Source organism: Chrysoperla carnea, assembly GCF_905475395.1.
Source record: "Chrysoperla carnea chromosome X unlocalized genomic scaffold, inChrCarn1.1 SUPER_X_unloc_139, whole genome shotgun sequence".
Lineage (NCBI taxonomy): Eukaryota > Metazoa > Arthropoda > Insecta > Neuroptera > Chrysopidae > Chrysoperla > Chrysoperla carnea.
Genome location: NW_025408088.1, coordinates 5,001 through 12,500, shown reverse-complemented (window position 1 = coordinate 12,500; position 7,500 = coordinate 5,001). Strand labels below are relative to the sequence as shown.

Sequence of the window (7,500 nt, the reverse complement as noted above, 5' to 3'; positions counted from 1 at the left end):
TTTACCTTTATATAGTATTTAGGACTATTTAAAAGGATAAAATTTTTTTCGAAAATCTACATATGTATCACATGTATTATACCGGTACCCTGTCGCAATATAACATGTACGATTTGTATATAAAATAAAATGAAATTTTTTCCCTAAAATTTTTTAATGAATCCCGAAAAATTCTATATATTTTACCTTTATATAGTATTTAGGACTATTTAAAAGGATAAAATTTTTTTCGAAAATCTACATATGTATCACATGTATTATACCGGTACCCTGTCGCAATATAACATGTACGATTTGTATATAAAATAAAATGAAATTTTTTCCCTAAAATTTTTTAATGAATCCCGAAAAATTCTATATATTTCACCTTTATATAGTATTTAGGACTATTTAAAAGGATAAAATTTTTTCGAAAATCTACATATGTATCACATGTATTATACCGGTACCCTGTCGCAATATAACATGTACGATTTGTATATAAAATAAAATGAAATTTTTTCCCTAAAATTTTTTAATGAATCCCGAAAAATTCTATATATTTTACCTTTATATAGTATTTAGGACCATTTAAAAGGATAAAAATTTTTTCGAAAATCTACATATGTATCACATGTATTATACCGGTACCCTGTCGCAATATAACATGTACGATTTGTATATAAAAAAAAAATATACATTTTTTTCTAAAAATTTGCATTAATTCCAAAAATTTTTTAATAATTTATTATAATTATTAATGTTTATTGAATAATTTATTATAATGCATAAATTTCATTTAATAAAATATGATAAAAGCAAAAAAAAATTTTTTTGGTCCCAAAATAAAAATTTTTAGCTGAAAAAAATTTTTTTTTTAAAATTTTTTTCTTTAAATTTTGATTATTCTGTAAAGTTTATGATGTTTAAAGCCATTTTAAACATTATCATATTTTGAGTTTGAAGCACCGGGTGTAATGTCTTTAATATATATGATGGATAGTGCGTGTAAGTTAATGAGATGAATGTATATCTATGTATAACAGTGTATTAGTGGTATTACGTTCAGCAGTCTCACACATATGATATAGTATGGTATAGTATAAGTTGTTTATTTTTCATACTGTCCGTGTATCATTCAACAAAGGTGGTGTAGAGTTGTATATGGCTTGGTATGACGTTGTTGCAATTCTATGGACACTATGATATTACGGATGCACAGATAGAGGAATAACACTTATCGTATATGTATCATTTATGTATGTTGACTGTGTAATGAATACTAAATATAATAAAATAATACACTTTTTAATAGAATAACATTTGTTTCATGTTTTAGTATGATATTAAATGGTATAGAATAGGTTGTTTATTTTTCATACTGTCCGTGTATCATTCAACAAAGGTGGTGTAGAGTTGTATATGGCTTGGTATGACGTCGTTGCAATTCTATGGACACTATGATATTACGGAATAACAGAAAGAGGAATAAAACTTATTGTATATGTATCATTTATAACGTACTTTTATGTTGACAAGAATGAATGTATATCTATATGAAATAGTGTATTTTGTGGTATTATGTTCAACAGTCTTACATATATGATATAGTATGATATAGTATAATTTGTTTATTTTTCATACTCTAAGTGTATCATTCAACAAAGGTGGTGTAGAGTTGTATATGGCTTGGTATGACGTCGTTGCAATTCTATGGACACCATGATATCACGAAAAAACAGAAAGAAAAATAACAATTATCGTATATGTATCATCTATATTATTATTGTATTTTGACTATGTAATGAATGCCAAATTTAAAAATATACACTTTCTTAATAGAATAACATTTATTTTAGTATAATATAAAATGATATTGAATATGTTGTTTAATTTTCATACTGTTCGTGTATCATTCAACAAAGGTGGTGTAGGTATGTATATGGCTTGGTATGACGCTTTTGCATGTCTATGGACACCATGATATTACGAAAAAACAGAAAGAAGAATAACACTTTTCAAATATGTATCATTTATATATTTTATTAACATGAACGCAAAATATACAAAATTATATATATATATACTCAAAATATTCTGGATGGTAATCAGTTTGGTTTATTTTGATATTTAATATTGTATTTTGGTTTTTTTGCTAGTAATGTTTCGAATATGTATATGCTGTTATTATTTTTTAGGTGTACATTGTATTAAATTGTTATCAATTATTTAATGTATGTATACAAAATAATAGCAAAAACATTTTCAATTATTATATAAAAATTTTTTTTTTTACACATGCATATTTATTAATATATGAAATTTTATCTCAGTTTTAATAAATATGTATTGAAATGAATAATAATACAATCTTATATATATTGATAATAGTCTGGATGGTAATCAGTTTGGATTATTTTGATATTAAATATTGTATTATTATTTTTGTAAAAAAATTAATGAGAATTTTGTAAAAAAACCTCTATATGTATATCTTTTTATATCAATATTTAAAAAAAAATTTTTTTTTATTAAATTATTGATTATAAATAGAATAACATATAAATTTTTTTGTCAAAGCAAGTTCATGGGTTATAAGTTTTAAACTTTACACTCCCATATGAGCACACAATATTTATATAAAAATTATTTTTATAAATAATATTACATTGACTCACCTCATACCAAGCGAGAATATTAAGTGTTATTATAACGTTTTTTATTTAAAATTAACTTTTTAAATAAAATTAAAAAATAAATGACGCTTTCAATCTAGCGACGAGTATGAGAAAATGTTTGAAATATTTTAAGACCCATTTGGTGATGGTCTGACAAAAATCATAATTATTTTTTTTTTTTTTTATTCAATAATATTTATTATGAATAACATGTTATATATTTCTTTTTGTAAAAGCAAAAAAATTATATAAATGACATAATAAAATATATATTTGAAAAAAAAAAAAATTAATAATAATATATATATCTCATATGTTTTTTCTATTAATTTTAAAACAATAGAGATATAAAAAAAAAAAAATTTATATCAGTAATGGGTGAGACCATCTGATATTTAAAATGAAATTGTAATAATATTATTATATATTAATAATTATTGTATGAAAATTTTTTTTCTTATAATAAGAAAACAAAAATATCATGTATATTATTATATATTTAATATTATAAATACAAATAGTTCCCTGGTTGATCCTGCCAGTAGTCATATGCTTGTCTCAAAGATTAAGCCATGCATGTCTCAGTACAAGCCAAATTAAGGTGAAACCGCGAAAGGCTCATTATATCAGTTATGGTTCCTTAGATCGTACCCACATTTACTTGGATAACTGTGGTAATTCTAGAGCTAATACATGCAAACAGAGTTCCGACCAGAGATGGAAGGAATGCTTTTATTAGATCAAAACCAATCGGTGTAAATTTTAATTTGCATCGTTTAATTTGGTGACTCTGAATAACTTTAAGCTGATCGCACGGTCTCGTACCGGCGACGCATCTTTCAAATGTCTGCCTTATCAACTGTCGATGGTAGGTTCTGCGCCTACCATGGTTGTAACGGGTAACGGGGAATCAGGGTTCGATTCCGGAGAGGGAGCCTGAGAAACGGCTACCACATCCAAGGAAGGCAGCAGGCGCGCAAATTACCCACTCCCGGCACGGGGAGGTAGTGACGAAAAATAACGATACGGGACTCATCCGAGGCCCCGTAATCGGAATGAGTACACTTTAAATCCTTTAACGAGGATCCATTGGAGGGCAAGTCTGGTGCCAGCAGCCGCGGTAATTCCAGCTCCAATAGCGTATATTAAAGTTGTTGCGGTTAAAAAGCTCGTAGTCGAATCTGTGTCCTACACTGTTGGTTCAATGCTCGCATTGTTTAACTAGCATGTTATGTGGGACGTCCTACCGGTGGGTGGTACAGATTATGTATAAAGTATATTTTAGTGTTATTATTTATTTAATGCATTATATATATTTTTATTATGTAATTTGTCGTAAGTGTTTAACCGTTAAGAGCGGTGGCAGCCCCCAATTGCAATCCCGTCGCGGTGCTCTTAATTGAGTGTCGAGGTGGGCCGGTACGTTTACTTTGAACAAATTAGAGTGCTTAAGGCAGGCTCAAATTTTGCCTGAATATTGTGTGCATGGAATAATGGAATAGGACCTCGGTTCTATTTTGTTGGTTTTCGGAACTCCGAGGTAATGATTAATACGGACAGATGGGGGCATTCGTATTGCGACGTTAGAGGTGAAATTCTTGGATCGTCGCAAGACGGACAGAAGCGAAAGCATTTGCCAAAAATGTTTTGATTGATCAAGAACGAAAGTTAGAGGTTCGAAGGCGATCAGATACCGCCCTAGTTCTAACCATAAACGATGCCAGCTAGCGATCCGCCGAAGTTCCTCCGATGACTCGGCGGGCAGCTTCCGGGAAACCAAAGCTTTTGGGTTCCGGGGGAAGTATGGTTGCAAAGCTGAAACTTAAAGGAATTGACGGAAGGGCACCACCAGGAGTGGAGCCTGCGGCTTAATTTGACTCAACACGGGAAACCTCACCAGGCCCGGACACCGGAAGGATTGACAGATTGAGAGCTCTTTCTTGATTCGGTGGGTGGTGGTGCATGGCCGTTCTTAGTTGGTGGAGCGATTTGTCTGGTTAATTCCGATAACGAACGAGACTCTAGCCTGCTAAATAGACGTACTTTACCGGCATCTCAAGGCCCATCGGCTGTTTGTTTCCCATTTCATTCATTTTCATGTGTGTTATGTATTGTATTTATATATGCATGTATTTTTGAGATTTAACGATCAAGATTATATTTTGTATATATTGTGCTTTATGTTGCATATGTTATGGTGTATGGGTACGCAGTTTTTTGATGTGGTTTTTACTGCCGGCGTACAAATAATTCTTCTTAGAGGGACAGGCGGCATTCTAGCCGCACGAGATTGAGCAATAACAGGTCTGTAATGCCCTTAGATGTTCTGGGCCGCACGCGCGCTACACTGAAGGAATCAGCGTGTCCTCCCAGGCCGAAAGGTCCGGGTAACCCGCTGAACCTCCTTCGTGCTAGGGATTGGGGCTTGCAATTGTTCCCCATGAACGAGGAATTCCCAGTAAGCGCGAGTCATAAGCTCGCGTTGATTACGTCCCTGCCCTTTGTACACACCGCCCGTCGCTACTACCGATTGAATGATTTAGTGAGGTCTTCGGACTGGTACGCGGCAATATTTCTGATATTGCCGATGTTGCTGGGAAGATGACCAAACTTGATCATTTAGAGGAAGTAAAAGTCGTAACAAGGTTTCCGTAGGTGAACCTGCGGAAGGATCATTAACGATATATATAAAATATATTTATTTATATTTTTTGTATTGTTTTTAAATATTCCAAAAAATAAAAATATTATTGATAAGAAATATTTTTTTTAACAAAATAACATATTAATATGTAATTTTCTCAAAATATATAATAGTAATTATGTGTTAAAAGAGATTTATTTTGGTTATGATATCATATTAAAGTAATACGCCAAACTTTTTTTATACACATAATATATCTATACATATAATATAGAGAATATTATATAAATATTAATAATATATTTGTTACATATAAAATATTTTTATATTCAATATTATTATTATTATTAAACAATAATTATTAATAAAATCTATAAATAATTTCTCTTATAAAAAAGTGAAATTAAAAATAGAATATATTGAAATTATTTGTTTATATGTATATAATCTCTATTAAGAAAAATAAAATAAGATTATAATTGATATAATCTATATTTTTATTTTTCTATGTTATATAATAAAAATAAAGAAAACACAAGATAAAATTTTTTTAAAGAATAAAATTTATTTCAAATTTAAATTTCTTTATGTTTTGTCTTGATATTTCTTTTTTTTTATTAAAAGTTATTATGTTAAAAAACAAACCCATTTGTTTTGTACCATATTAATATTATATATATTTTTATGTAGAAAATAATTTATAAAAAAAAAATAAATACATTTCTATAAAATATACCAAATATTAATTATTATATCTAGCTAGCACTAACAAAAATATCAAAAATGTTATGTATATATTTATTAATACCATAATATCTTTAATTTATATATATATATATTTAAAATAAAATATATAATTTATATTCTAGAAAAATTTTTTTATTTTAAAAGAATTTATAAAGATATATAAATTAATAATTTTATTTTTTATATTAAAAATAAAGATTATTATTAATAATAATACTTACATTTAAAATTTAAAAAGATTACCCTGGACGGTGGATCACTTGGCTCGTGGGTCGATGAAGAACGCAGCTAATTGCGCGTCAACTTGTGAACTGCAGGACACATGAACATTGACATTTCGAACGCACATTGCGGTCCTTGGATACTGTTCCCGGACCACATCTGGCTGAGGGTCGTATACATTATATTAATATAATAAAAGATTATTTTACATAAAATTTTTTTTATGAAAAAGAAATTTATCAATAATTAAAAAAGAAAATTTATTTTTTCATATTTAATTAAATTGATAAATAAAATTTTTATAAAAGAAATGTAAAATTATTTATATATGAATGTTTTACGCCAAATATAAGAAAAAAATAAATATAAAATGTTTTTAATAGCATTTAAAATTTATATATTTTTTATTATTTGTCGACATTTTTAAATTAATATATCAATATTATTTTTTATCATTTATATATAATATTATAAAACTTTATGTTAATAATAATATTAATAATAAATGATATTAATAATATATTTTTAAAATATTAAATAAAGAAGAATAAACAAAAATATTATATATTAATATTTTGTTATGGAATATTTTATTTGTAATAAAATTTTCAATATACTCGAAAAAAATTAATATATATAATTATTTATTTTTTATTTTCTTCTCTTTAGATAAATATAAAAATAATATTATATAATAATATTAAAAAAATTTGAGTATGAATAATTAAGAAAATTGTTTACTTATAAAATATAACAAAAACATAATATATAAAAAAAATTTTTGTTTTAATACTTCTAAAAACTTTTACGACCTCAGAGTAGGTGAGATTACCCGCTGAATTTAAGCATATTATTAAGCGGAGGAAAAGAAACTAACTAGGATTCCCTTAGTAGCGGCGAGCGAACAGGGATAAGCCCAGCACTGAACCCCGTGGCTGATAAACAGACACTTGGGGAATGTAGTGTTTAGGAAGATTCAATATAAACCTATTGTTATATAATACATCCAAGTCCATCTTGAATGGGGCCATATACCCATAGAGGGTGCCAGGCCCGTAGTGATTATTATTGATGATAGGTGAATCTTTCCTTAGAGTCGGGTTGCTTGAGAGTGCAGCTCTAAGTGGGTGGTAAACTCCATCTAAGGCTAAATATTACCACGAGACCGATAGCGAACAAGTACCGTGAGGGAAAGTTGAAAAGAACTTTGAAGAGAGAGTTAAAGAGTAC

The 7,500-nt window shown here is 28.1% G+C and overlaps 3 non-coding genes across 3 annotated transcripts in view; all 3 read left to right on the top strand.

Annotated features, from left to right (window-relative positions):
• Window positions 1-3,179: 3,179 nt before the first annotated feature.
• LOC123303794 lies at window positions 3,180-5,335 on the top strand. The gene has a single exon (XR_006535880.1). It is a non-coding gene; the product is annotated as a small subunit ribosomal RNA (ribosomal RNA).
• A 953-nt stretch (window positions 5,336-6,288) lies between these two features.
• LOC123303790 lies at window positions 6,289-6,443 on the top strand. Its single transcript, XR_006535876.1, has one exon. It is a non-coding gene; the product is annotated as a 5.8S ribosomal RNA (ribosomal RNA).
• A 635-nt stretch (window positions 6,444-7,078) lies between these two features.
• LOC123303795 overlaps window positions 7,079-7,500 on the top strand; it is a 4,577-nt gene continuing 4,155 nt past the window's right edge. Inside the window, exon 1 of the ribosomal RNA XR_006535881.1 lies at window positions 7,079-7,500. This exon is cut by the window's right edge and continues 4,155 nt beyond it. This is a non-coding gene — a ribosomal RNA (large subunit ribosomal RNA).